Genomic DNA, 14,864 nt, shown 5'->3' with positions numbered 1-14,864 from the left:
ATCACCCAGAGTTAAACATGTGCTACATGTGGTAAATACAGGCTTTGGAAGACTTATCTTCTGGCTTAGGGCACGCTTTTAAGATGCAAATCTCCTCTTGAGAATGATTTGCTTGCTATGAGATTATCATTTGCTACCTGCATGCTTTATCGACGCACACATACATTACCGAGGCTTTAACCACCCCTTCACCCTGGGCGCAGCCACTATTACTTACGGAATCTGCTGCTTTACATTTGAAACAAAGAAAAATCATTTGTTTCACTCCCAAGCAAGTCCTTTAGCACTGGTATTCAAAAGTACTTTTCCTGTCTCTGGGCAGGATGCGTTTGGTGACAGCACCTTCTCCCTTTTATTCGCAGAGCATCTCCTGCACTGATCAAGAGAATCCACTGTAATTAGCCCCCATTTGCAGCTTCCTATTTTTGTTCACCTTGTTACGTCTCGCCCTTTGGAGAGCCATGTGCCATGGTAATACCCAGGGGCTGTGCCAACATGGTCCCAGAATCCCAGCTTAGTCGCAGAGAAAATCTCCCAGCTGATTGGCAGGAGAGAGCCCCAAAGCACCCGTGCTGTCAACTCCCAGGGGACACGAGAGCCAGCTCAGTTAAAGCCTCTTTGAAAACCTGGTCATCGGGCCATTCAGCAAAATCTGAAACAGCACGGCTATTTCTGCATGGGGCTAATATGAAGCACGGCAAAGATGCCAGGCTTTGGAAATTCCTGATTGTCTACTCTTGCTTGCTCACTGCCTTTACTCATTTTATGATCACCAGAACATGCATGGTAGCGACGTGCTACTTATGTATGTCCACCCCTCTCTAGGGAAATATGTAAGCACATATTTGACCAATTTTCTGTGGTGCTCTGTAACGCTTACACGTGAGGGACCTATCAAGCAATGCACAGCAGAAGCAACAAGCCCCATTCCTTGTTTCTCCCTGCTCATGTAACAGCTGCACTGACTTTCACATGTTATGTTTTTCCTGAAGAATCTCTCTAAGCAGCTTCCATAAAACAGCAGTATTTGCAATGCGGAGGCAACCTTTGTTCTACTTAGCAGAAAGTAATACTCAGTATCTGTGTGTAAATGCAGAGGGGGAGGTGATTGGGAAAGCACTTTGGAGGAGTTTAGAAAGCAGGATTGAGATTTTATTATTATTATTATTGGAAATTTGAACATTTTCTATCACATTAACTGACTTTACAGCAATTTATTTTGCTTCTATCATAAAGGGAGGTAATGAACCATGAAGTTTCTTCAGGAAATTGTCAGCATCTGCCTGCAAATAATTTTCAACCACATGTGAGCCATGAAGGAAGAACACTGATTCAAAGGAAACTGCTTGTCCTTATCCTAAAGGAAGAGTGTCACTGGTGTTTGACACATTCTGGAGAAGGGCCTGTGTTAAAGACCTGTCACTAATATGCGACAATGGAAAATTTTGATGCATGCTACTCATCTCGTGGATAAGATTAACTTTTTTTTTGAAAGCATATGTTCCTGCAGATGGATAATCATAATGAAAGGATAATCAATAAAATGAGATGAAATTCAATAACCTGCTTTTTATTCTCTAAGGGATTTCACTTTTTAAAACAATTATCTCCCTGCTCTCTGTGACACCTTCTTTGTTCCTCACAGTAGGTGCCTAACACTAAATCAAAATCAAAACCCATATCTAATCAAAGATAATAGAAAATTTAAAAGATTTCCTTATCAGTTCCAAACACATACAGCATCTCATAGGAGTTATCTGGGATTAGGAAGCTTTCTGGGTGTGATTCACTGATAGCATTTACATCATATCTCCGTAGCTTTGGTGACGAACATTGTACCAAAGAATAGAGCAACATCCTCAGGTTGGGATATGCTGGAAATGTATGGAAAAAGGAATCTCCATGCCTGCTGCCTTGTGTGGCTGTTTATACAGGTGCAAGGGGACTGTAAAGTGCAACCAGCAAAATGTGAATCATTTTATTCTCACTGTTCATGGGTGCAATTTACTGTGCAAGGTACATGGCAGTAAAAAGTCAAGCTCATACATGTTTTAATCTTTAAAAGTTTCCCAGTGATAGAAAAGCTGTACATTTCCTCTATCCAGGCTTTCATTTTCTGCAGTTAGGACATCTATCATTCCCTCTCTTGGGTCTTTTCTTCCTTGATGTAATAAGAAAAAAGGCTTTCTCATCTTTTTTTTTTTCTTCTTTTTTCTTTTTTCTTTTTCCTTTTTTTTTTTTTTTTTTTTAATGGATATATTATCATTAAAAGAGTCTCAGACCTCATTACAGCTCCCCACAAAACACTGGTCACCGATGTTTCTCTGGGTAGGGGAAAGCCAGTTTTTGTCTTCATACCAGGTTCACTGGCCAGAGAAATGACTCGCAAAACTCATCGCAGGCAGAGTTAGAATTCATTGATTTACTCATTTTCCCCTGTGCTCATCACTCTAACAGCTGAGCATTTCATAACTTCTGAATGGATTTATCTCTGAAGTAGATCAGTGAAGTAAAGAAATTTTATTTACTTCCATTTTACTGGTGAAGAACTGAGGCAATGAGAGATTAAGTGACTTGTCACAGGTTGCAAAGGAATCCAATAATGCACCCAGGAATAAAGGCCAGATCTCTTTAGTATCAGACCAGTGCCTTAGCCACAAGAACATCTTTTTTCTCCTTCTGCCTTAATAACCTCTAACTCATTTCTTCCCTGGATTCTGTGTCTTGCAGCAGTCTCTGTCTCTGCTCACAGCTTGTTTGCTTTTACCGTAATCCCATCAAACTCTCCATCCTTATGGTGCCTTCAGAAACATTTTAAATTTGTTTCTGATATCAATACAAACAAATGATCGCAGTATTCTCAAAGTAGCATTACAGCAAACCCCACATGAAACAGATGGAAGAAATAAAATGAGGAGATGATGTGCCACTATAACAATAGCGAGAAGACAATATATTGCTAACAACACTCCCAGTCTGCTGCTTCTCCACTGTGTGTGCAAAAGGTTTTGTTAACAGAAATCATAGCTTGTTATTTACAAGTATTATGGTTAAGGTTTTCTTCTACTTGGTTTTCAACTGGGACAAGGACATAGCAATTATTCCCTGAGTACGTACCTGTAGCATAAAAATAGCAGAAATACCTGGTTTCAGTTTTGCATTCTGGCAGTATTTCCTTGGCTGGGAAGAAGAAAAGAGTGAGAGCTTGTGGTGCTTAGACAAGGAGGAGGAACACCGTGTTTTGGATACAGCTTTATAGACACCTATCCCATTTTTTACTCTCCCTACAAAAAGTAATAAAGCATAGTAGCCAGTGGGGTAAAAGGGGGGTGTCAGCCTGTCTGGGGTCAGTAAGTCTCAGGTGCAGTCACAACTCCCAAGTGAAATGGATGTAGCAGGGTCTCCAGTGGGCTGCTCCAAGTCGAGGCATTTCCTTGGTACATGGCTGGGACAAATCATTCGCATTTCAAAAATGACTTACACCCAATTTGCACTGGTATCTGTGAGTAAACCATGTAAAAAGTTATAAAGAATTCACCCCAAGAAAGTTATTCTTATCCAACTGAAGGCAGTATTTCTCCCTAACTGAACTGAGATATTTTCAACCTGGTAGCATAGTCATAGGTCAGGAAAATGATCTGTCCTCTATCTAAGCTGGCCAGTTCTGGCTACCTCCCTAGAATCCTTACCGTGCTTATATTCAATTTGAATTTAGGTTGCTGAAGCTTACAAGTTCTGCATACCCTTCTAATAGCAGCCCTGGGGCCTTCCTAAGACACACTGTGCATCTTCTAATGCACCCAGCTCTGAGACTCAGCTTTGCTGCAGGGGCTCCTGGTACAGGGCGAGGCTGCTGCACCATGCACAAAGATCAAGGACGTTCTCCTTACCAGGGCCAGTGCAGCCCTGAGCAGGCCCAGAAGAGGACCTTCACTTTGTGAAGTTCACAAGTGCACCCCTTCACTTTGAGTGGTTTCTATCTCACCATGACTTTCAGGGCGAATATCATGGTTCTTCAGCAAAATTTGCCCTCAACAGTAGCCTCCAGGACCCCGTTGAAATAAGGTACGGACTCATCTGAGCTATTTAGGATGAAATGGTTCTCACTTACCTTGCCTAGATTTACTGCACATGCCACGTTTCATTAAGTTTCAAATCAACCCGAGGTAAATTTTCGTTGTTGGTGTTCTAGCCTACACCTGTAACTTGTGTCTTAGCAGAGAATATTTCAGTGCCTGCCCCCAAAAAGTTGCTGAAGGCAGTTTCATTCAGCTCCTTCAGCCCTACCCACGTAATTCCAGCAGGGCAAGGAGTGGAGTAAGAAAATCTCCAGGATTTACAGAAGTGATTACTTGCCAGCTCTGTCGACCATTTTCATCCACACCTGGCATCCAGCAGGAATCAGCACAGGGAATGGGAAAGACAGACAAACTGCTGGAAGTACTGAAATTTCAGCCTTTTGTACCTGGCAGAAGGAATCTCAAGGACCTCCAAATGACAGACAATCCTAGAGCAAACACATTTTCTCCAGCCTTTTTCAAGGTCTGGCATGACAGAAAAGTGGGTCCAGGACCAACAGTGGTAGCCACAGCAAGGATGAGCACCCCTGCAGCTCTGCAGCCACAACCACATCACAGGGCATGGGAGGGTGCTCACACAGTGCCTCTGGAGGAGCAGCCAGGCTGGCAAGCCACCTCTCTTGGATGCTCTGTCAAAACCTCCAGGAGAAAACACGGTCCTTGACTTTGGAGAATGTATTTCCAGAGAATATTAGTTTCCTTGTTTCCAGAGAAAATGAATTTGCTCATTTGTCAGTCTGAGTTAGGAAACACTGGACAGTTACCCAAGTACTCTGGTAAAGTCTGCTTTCAGTAAGTGCCTTAGGATTTTACAAGAAAAGTCTAGAAACAATAACCAAAATAAAATAAAATAAAAAATCCCACATAATTAGAAACCCTAGCATTGGGAGTGATTGTTCTTCCTCGTTATGCTATAAAACAGAGATACTCGCCTTTACATGAATTTCCAGTAACCTCTGCTTTTCTGTTTTATACATGCTGTCCTCATAATATTTTTATAGAATGCGACAAAGAAACTATTTCAATAAAGCTTTTCTTTCTTCATGTACTGAGGAACTATAACTTTTCATTTAGCCTTGTAAGATATGACACATCTTTTGACACTTTCTGACTCCCAGTACAAGGCAGAGGCAACTTCTGAGCTTGTTGTTTTGGTTTTCTTTTTCTTTTTGATCTGTTTAGCTGAGCTCTTGTCAGCTGGGAGAGAATTTTTAACTCATACATCTCTGGATGCTGAAAAAATTACTTCTGCGTGCCACCAGATCATGAGGCATGCTCTTGCTTTCTTTTTTTTTTTTTTTTTTTTTTTTTTTAATTCAGTGCCTTTGCAAGATCCAACTTTCCTTTCTACATGGCTGATCCATGGAGGTGAAGAGCTCTGCTGCTGGGACTGTACTGCTTCATGGCCCTGAGAAAGCTGAGGTTGCTTTCTCTTTGCTAGAAAACCCCCTTTTCATTAAGAGAAGTCTGTAACCACACAAACCTTCTCTTGAGCAGGGCAGTCCCTGCCCTGCCCCTGCCCACAAGGAGGGATAAGAGTGCAACTGGCCCTGCTGGAGACAGGGAAGGGAGGTGGTGGGTGTGATGGGACACCCTGAGGCTGTGGACACCTTCTTGGCGGCCTGGAGGACACTACATTAAGAGAGACAATTGGCATGGGACACAGGATGGCAAGCTAAACCCACATGGTTTCCATCCAGTGGGATGGTCTAGAAGAGGAAATCCCCAATACAAAGTCTCAATGATGTCTCACAACAGAGCCTACCTTCCCAGACAGATTTTTTTGGAGACAGGGAAAGGCAGGGAGACACTTTGCCCAGGACAACCCATTTTTGTAGTCATTTTGGACAGCAATTCAGGCAAACAGAGCAGAGATGGCTAGGGCAGAGCTCTCTTCCACTACACAGGACTGTATTTTCTTTATCCTTTAGTCTTTCCTAGATATGTCTATAATGACCCACTTATCGAAGTTTTCCTATGATAAGCTCCCTTTAATAACTTTGTTATTTATCACTTTTTATGACCCCAGCTACTGGCATTAATCAATAATATAATCTTTTCTGCACCAAAGATATCACTACCTGCATAGTTAAATATAAATTTACTATTCATTCCTTCCCTTGGCCCTTTGTTACTCGCCTATCTACTTTAGAGCAAAACCCACAAACACCCATCATTATTTTTTTTTCTCTGCTAACATTTCCATTGGCTATTTTGGATCTTGAAAACTGAAATACTGAAATTAAATTGTCGTCATTTTTCATATGAATATGCTCCAGTAAAGGCTAGTAAGGAGTAGGCTAATTTGCATACTCAGCTAAGCAAATGAAGAATGAAATATCCTCACATGGATTTACAATAACACACACAACACTTTCTGCAATTAAGTCTGATTTCGATAGGTTCGTTTTTCCTTCTGGTTAACATCGAGACAACATTTTGCCCAGTCACGCCCACATTCATTTACAGAATTTAGCCCTAAGCCAATTCAGATATAATTATTATTATTTCCTCCTACTTCCCTTTAAAGTACTGTAGGCATAGTTTGCTTTGAAATGAAGTGGCTAATATTTTCCCATGAAGTACGTAAAATAATCCAGTCCTTACAGCACTTACTTCTTTTTCTCTCTATTTTACACAGCACATGTGGTTCTTACGATGAGAGAAAAGATTACTTTTCTCTCCTTTTTAATTAATCCATTTTGTACCAAGGCAATAAAAAGAAGACAAAGATAACCTCGTCAAAAGGTTTTTTCTCTCATGACTTCCTCTATGACAAGTTAAAATTAAAATTGCTTGGAATCAGAGGCTTGGTAAGATAGTGAACCAGTCCTGAACCTTTATGAGTTTGGCTCAGTTATAGTTCACATCACACATATAAATTGATCTTCTGGTCTTGTTCTGATCCTCATTATTTGTACAAATCACAAGCTGCATGAGGGCATGCTACAAGTCCTCGAAATGGGCAACTGAGAGAGGCTGCTGGGTGTGGGTGCCTCGTTTGGGCTCTAGTCCTTGGGTCGGCAGGCCCTGGGTTGCCTGCAAACTCTCCACTGATGAAAGCTCTCACCTCCTCCTCACCTCCCAGCCAATATCCTAAATCCTCCACTGCCCTTCTTAAAAAAAAATAAAGTAAAACAAAAACAATTTTAATAGATGAGCTTGACACAGTTCATAAAAGAAACCATGTGCAATGGCTAAAACTGGGCATGGTATCTGACAACCCTAAGTTGCTCTCCTGGCTAATATCTTTGTTAATATTTAAAAAACACATGCCTCTGTGAATTGGAAGGTGTATTATTACATTGGACTGAAGCAAGGGGAGCCTTTGTATGAAATTCCAGAGCCTTAAAGGATCTTGCAAGGCAGGAGTTTCTGTACTGACAGAAGAGCGCGGCGCTGTGAACTTCAGAGACATTGCCTCCAGGACAACACCAGAGGAGCTTTCACACAGACATGTTAGAAATTCTGCCCAAACCAGCTCCGCACAGGACGCGAGTAAACCGTAAATATATAGTAATTCAGAGGGAGGAGAGAGAACAAATAGCCAAAGATATTAAGATAAACAATCCATAATTATTCAAATAGACTAAACATAAATAAAGCTGCGTGTGTGTCTCTGTAGGCCCTCCAGGTCACTAAGGAATTAAGGAGGCAATTAACAAGGATTAAGACATTTTCAAGAAGCTGAATTTATTATTTGCATTTGTCTTCACTGTAGTGGGGGATTTGGAAGTTTATGGAAATTATGAGTGTAATATTATAAAGATAAACATTTCTGAAGAAGAGGTATTGGAGAAAGTTGAGAAAACTGAGTTCATGAAGTTGAAAGAATCCCAGGGGTGTTCAGAAAAAGCTGAACTTCAGAACAGACCTACTGGCAAGAGCATGCAACACAACTGTAAAAAACAAGGGTGTTTCCCAAGACAAGAGAACTTCCCTGTTCCAAAATAGGAGTCAGAAACGAACGCAGGTAATGCAGACCTCAGGGCTGAGGATACACACTGTGTGCAACCAAGGACAAGTTAATCTTGGTGTGCAGAATCAAGCCAACGGGGCTCTGCAGCTGTGCTGCAGCTCTTTCCCCATAAACCTGCAAAAAGTCCCAGCAAATTAAGGAAGTGGTAAGTGTCAGTGGGTTTTCAAAGTGCTTTTGAGAAAGCTCCTGGTAGCAGAGCAATAGGTCAAATTACAAGTTGTGGATTAGTATCCTGTGTTATAAGTGGATTAAGCAATAGGAAACAAATAATCTCAGTACAGGGCTACATGACAAGGGTAAATGCTAAACCCCTGGCGAATTAAAGGTTAACCCTCATGCCTCCCCATTGCCATTATATCTGTTTGCTCACAGTGTGGCTTTGAAAAAAAAAAAAAAAAAAAAAAAAAAAAGCTGCCTGAACAAAAGGGGGAACATTTGCCTCCAGGAAAGCTGGGTTCTCCTTGATGCCACCACCTCCAGGACGCTACCACTGGGTTGAAAAGCTGTGCCAACTGCCAGCATTTTTCCTATTCTAATTTCTTGCTGGGGAGGATGGTACTTCACACCTTGCTGACCGTGATTTCTCTTCTGCCATGTCATCCTGCCACCTGAGAGCCTGCTCTCTCAGCAGCAGAGCAGGTGAAACGCAGAACGCCCCAGGTCCAGAACTGCTCTTTGGGTGATCTTTCACAGTGATTTAGAGAGGAGTGACAATGCGCTGCTGAAGTTTATGCACGCTGCTAAGACTGAAGGGCAGCATAAATTATGGAAGATGGCAAGTGATTTGAGTAGATCATACGCATACACCCCAGGCATGTAAAATGTAGTCTGAGTACAACATACCATGTGTGTGTAGGCAAAATCAGTGCTTCTTCATATGAAATTATGGCATTCTCTTCACGTAGTTGTTCCAAGAAAATTCATCGTTTTCATTGAAATAAAATTGAAGACATCCCTCTCACTATCCCAGTGGATGACACTTAGGCAAATAAAATAACATGAGCCACTCTAGATAATCAGATGGACACACTACTCTGTCTCAGAGCTTTGTATTTGGCAGGCTCTGTCCTCTGTGCAGAGGTCACTGCGAAACAATGCCTCTCATTTGGGTTTTTGCTCTGTTGCTTGACATAGCTAGGGCTACAGCTGAGGAGATCCTGAGAAAGCTGATGGAAATAGAGGGATGGGTGACATTAGGTATGGTGAAAGCATGAAAGGAAGCAGGCTGGTTCCAGCAAAACCTGCGTATATGCCCATCCTCATTTCTCGCACAGGCTGCTTGCTCCCAGCCCTTGCTGTGCTCACAGGTCACTTGGTGCCCCTGCCTTGCACAGAAGGGGCTCGCAGATCTCAAGATCTTCCCGTGGTGAACCACCAGACTCATCATTTCTTCTTCCAAGTCTGAGTGTGGCACACAGACCCCTTTCCCTGCATCCTCCCTTCTCCACTCCACCCACCTGCTGCTCTTCCTCTTGCTAAAACACCCTGATGCTTCAGGCTCTCTGCCCCTCACCTGATGCTGGTGAGCCTCTGCTCTGAGGAACATCTAGCGTGGAGAGCACCTTGTTGTGGGGTATCAGGCCAAGGAGTGCCTCCTGGCTGGACTCTTGAGGCTGTGGGTCCCTGCAAGTCCCAGTTGCCCTGCCCCGTCCCCAGCCTTTTGTTCCCACTCCTTCCTCAGTACTAACCCTCGTCTCCTCTGATCTCCAGGGTCAGCTGGTTCAGGAAGTTAAGCTGGCAGAAAACAAATCCTACAAAGAAACGTGCAGCCTCTTTAGCTCCTGAACCAGCTTACTGCAAGGTCAAACAAACACCAGTGCCTGCCCAAGGGGGGAGAGGCAGGAAAACACAGCCAGAGGTGAGGACGGGATTGCAGCAGGGCTGTTTTGAGCTGTCTTGGAAGCACACCCTTAGGCACCAGTCTGCTCAGCGCCGCCAAAACTGAGGCTGGTCTACACATGCACGCCAATGACAACATCTGGCCGCAAAGGAGAAGCTTGGAGATGAAAATCTCTCAGTCCTGTTGAGTTTGGGCACCTCTTTATTTAGGAGGCAACTCTGTTTAGGAGCCCAGGGTCACATCTTTAGGCCTAAGCACTTAAGCCCATGGGGAGTATTTAAACCATTTTTTTGGATCTGCCCATCTGGTACTGCTGGCGAGGCCCTGTGCTGGACCTAAATAACCGTTTTGAGATGTACACAGGAGAAACCCATGCGCAGTGGGGAGAGCACAGAGAGGATTACCGATCCACTGCTATGGAGCCAGGATCAGCTGGCAGTGCCAAGCTCAAGGTCATTCAAGGTCTTCAAAGGGCAGATTTGGAAATGCCGCCTGCATTCTGGCCTGGGACATCAGAAAATGCAGAGCAGGCTGTGAAGGAGAGGGAGTTTTATGGGCATTGCGTGTCTCCACACAGTCACCCAAATGGACCTGTGGCTACTTTGTGAGGTAAAGGTGGAGGAGCAGAAACAAGGGGCTGGCATTGCGGCTGCCTCCCCCGAGCTTCAAGGCTTGGCTCCTTGGCCTGTCCCAGCCGGGGGAGGCAGCAGGGCCAGGCCACAGCCTCTGCCCCCAGGCAGACCTCTCCTGCACCGAGGGGGGATGCACAACCTGCCCAAAGCCCCTGGGACAGAAAGTGGGAGCCGCTTCCCCGTGCCGGTGAAGGAAACCCACCCAAAGGCTTAGCTTTGCAGGTGGGGGCCGGGGAAGAATGAACTGATTCAGTTATGGAGGACTCAAGGGGAAGGGAGTGGTAGCTCGGGTATTTTCATCGAGACAATTAGGGCTGATCCTCGGGGCTCTGGGTGTTAGGCCAAGGCTGGAAAACTTTCCTTAAAGTAGCAAAGCAAAAGGCTTCCATGCTTGGTGCGCTCAGCCCGAAGAACTTCCTGGTAACTCAGGTTATGGCGGCAGATTGTTGATTAGGATCCAAGAGAGGATTAGAAACTCTTTTAAGCATAAATCGTATTTGCAACTGTGTGAGTTAAGCAAACGGATACAAGGGAAATCAAACCTCATGCTTCGGGGCATAAACTGCTCTCTTGTGAGTCAGGATCAACCTTTTTTCCTCTACGCATAGCATCTCATAATTAGCTAGGTGCTTGCTGTGGTTTTGATTTGCTCTGAAGCATCAGTTACTGGACGCTGCCAGAGGCGGGATGCTGGACTAGATAGAGCCGTGATGTGTTTCTGTAGGGCAGCCCTTTTGTTCCCATATTGGCAAAGCTTTGTGGGAAAGCTTTAGTGATTCATGCCTTCTGCAGCTCCTGGTCTTGCTGAACATTTGCCTCTCATTTCCATAAGCACCAAAGTCACTCTGAATCGCTACAGAAATAAAAAGGGAAAGTTGCACGAAGTGTTATTTATTATCTACATGGTGCAGACGGCATTTATTTACTAAATGTAAAGATGCTCTTAGCATCTGCATGGGTCATTTTTGCTAGTAAGAAACAAATTATTCTCCGTATTCCACTTCAGTTGCGGAGAAATCATACAACTTCCAGAGGGTTTTGTATTTTGAAAAATATATATTACTACGTGCATGTGTGTGTGTGTACACATCTATATGAATGTATATATATAAATATAAGTTGTTCCAATAAAAGGTTTTGAATTACTAGCATTTCCTTACAAATTAAAGGCAGGCAAGGACCAGTAATGCAGGTGACAGAGCATGCACTAACAAAGTCTGCCTCTCCACGCTGCTTCTTTGATGTACCTCATCTTTGCCCTGAAGGAATTTCATTATCCTATGGTGAGCCAGTAATGAAATCTGTACTCAGAATCAAGCCTTCACAGAAAACGATATCTTGACTCTTTGTTCTGCACAGACTAGCTGTGTGTGGTAGGAATATGTTTCTATTTGTGTGTGATCTGAGTGTACTTTGAATACTGATCTCAAGATAAAAAGGATAGAGATCTAATTTGACAAAATATTAAATTCCTCTATCTTGCTTTATCTAACAAAATTCTGATGCTTATTATTGTGCTGAACGTTTTGGGTGATACTTGTAATGTTAAGAACGTGTGAGAAAAATCTCTCCATGGAGAATCGAATGGAGTGTCAGAGACCCTGATTTATAAAGAGTGCAGAGGGCTCTTGACTACTATTTTTAGAATAATGCCGCAACAGATTTACACACAGAGAAAAAACCCTACTCTACAGTCACTTAGGAGCAAAGTAGCATTTCGCTGCATAATAATGAGGAATTAATTGCTCTTTGTCATCACTTTTTATGCAAATTGCCATAGAACATTTGCCCAATGTGCATTTTACCTTTTAACAAAGAAAGTAGTCATGACAAACTAGACCAAATTTCATAAGCTAAAGACAAAAGTAGGCTGTACCACACATAAATTGCAGCTAGCAAGTCTATTCCTTTGAGAAGCTCCGTCAACTTCCCATGAAAGTCCATAAAAAAAGAAAAAATGTTTCTTGGCCTGTGCATGTAGTTAAATTAAATTGAGTTCAACTATTAGACAATTGAAATTTCTTCTCCTGGAATTTGTTTGTCACTCTTTGCAACTTTTGTTTGCTTTTGGTGTTTTTGTTTTTTTTTTTCTTTCCTCTTGAGATAATCACCAAATATCACAATTTTGTTTGTTTGTTTGTTTCTGTGCAGACTGCCTTCAAGCTTCTACTCAAATCATTATCTGAATTTCAGATGTTGCAGGTTGCCATCTCTTATTTTTTTTAGGTAAAAAAGTATATATTATCAACCTTTGATGTATTTTCACAAGATTTAAATTTAGACTAAGCTGATAATTCTTCAAAGAACAGAACACCAGAACTTCAACAGCTGTGGACTATAATATTTCCTTGCAGTGTATGAATGAGAAATATATAATAAATCATCTTTGTTCTCCATGGGGCTTTAATGTTTTAGTCATTCTGCAACTGACACTGAAAATTTGATGCAGAAATTACCTTGATGGAAGACTGGGTCAAAATGTAGACATCCTAATGGACTGCATTGTGTCAAAGCATTTTCTCCAGAAACATCTCAACATTTTTTTTTTCTTTTTTTCTTTTTTTTTTTTTTTTGAGACATGTAGGAAGGGTATCAGTGTGCAAGTAGTTTCAGACTTGTCTGTGCAGTGAATTCAGTGAACTTGTGGGTCTTTTCAATCTCTGGTTTCTAGAAACTTAAACATAATAGAGAGTTCCAGCAGAGTCCCTTTTCTATTCACAGGCTATTCACAGCAGACCTTTGGAGTTCACAACTTCAAGTTAATACAGCAAAGAGCAGTTTTAAATCACTCACATAATCAGGGGTTGCAATTATTTTCCTCAGCTACAAAAAAAAATCACAGATACACTGCAAGCCGACGCACTCTGCATTCACCTCCAAGACAGAAAAATAACCAGGACTTGACCCCTGCCTTAAGTGCTAACACTTCAGCAACACTGTCCATTAATCAAAAAACATATGAATACAGCTTATAAATCCTTCTGCATGTAAAAAGCCATCTCCACCCTTTCAGAAATATATTTTCTGCCTCAGTCCTGTGCTTAAAGTGCAAGGATATCCCACAGCCTTTTTTTGAAAACAGGCAAAAGCGTTTGATGTGCCCCTGCTTCCCTTGTCCACCACAGCCCATCTTGAGCACGCCCAACCCCTCCGTCAGTCCCACTTGCATTTCAGCATCATCATGGCTTGGCATTTTCTGCCATCTGCTCCATCCTGCGTGACTCATCACCAGGGCACAAGAGGGACCCCTCCTCGTGCCAAAGCGATGGCTTGCTCGGCAGAAAACATCTCCTTCAACAGTGCAGGGAGCACACGGCTGCCCCAGAGGTACCAAGGACCACGGGAGGAATCACAAGGGGCAGCAGGGCACCTAGTCAGGTGTTTCAATGCCCTTTCCAGTTCTGAAGAAACTCCTTGTGACATCCTTACGAGGATGGCAACATGTCCTGCATTGTGGCTGCACAGTCCAGCCTGAAAGGAAAGGAATTTATTTATACGGAGCCTCTGTTACAGTTATCCAGTGAAAGCAGAACTACACATGCTAAGGATTCAGAGCTGTTACTACTCCAATGTTTTTGTTTGTGAGCAACAATTACCTCAAGGCTTTTACTCTAATTAATGGATTCAGGTCTTCTCAGCCGCTGGTGCATGTGCATAAACTCTCATTGATGTTCAAAACTATGTAAAGTAAAAAACTCCTTAAAAATCACAATTTCTCACCAGGGATTTTTTTTTTCTTACCCATTTTCTGTTCCTTCACAAAATCGTGACTTTGAATTAAGTCTTGCCAGACTCCTGGTGTCTTGTGACATGTCAGAGTTGGCACGGAGATTGATCAGAAATATCTCTGTGCTCTTGAATGAGGATCTGAACAAAAAAAGTCTCCTGCTTCATATTTGGTGTCAAGAGCACAAATGCAATTCCATCACATCTGGATAACCTTTGCATATCCTCCTCGTTCTCCAGTCCTAGAAGTTTTCCCTCTCTGAGAAGTGCTCAACAGAGAGGACCTTCTTCCCAGCCCTCTTGTGCATCCATTCCTTCATTTGCAGCATGATGGACTTGCCCCAGTCTGTGCTCTCAAGGTTTTCCTGCAGATCTTTTCATTTACTTTTCTGGATAATTATTAAGAAAGAGGAAATGTTGTTGGGAAGAAAAATAAATAAATAAATACATAAATAAATAAATAAAATGTTTTTTAAGCCTTTTGAGCAAGTTCAGCTAAAACAAGATAGAGCTTTGTCCACAATTGCTCTCAAATGGCTTTTGGAGCTGATTCACTGGTGTCAGTTCTTAGGTTTAAATGAACTGAGGTTTAAATATGTCATTACAGA

The sequence above is a fragment of the Aythya marila genome, assembly GCF_965140915.1.
Source record: "Aythya marila genome assembly, chromosome: 3".
In the NCBI taxonomy this organism is placed as follows: Eukaryota; Metazoa; Chordata; class Aves; order Anseriformes; family Anatidae; genus Aythya; species Aythya marila.
This window is presented reverse-complemented; position numbering follows the sequence as displayed.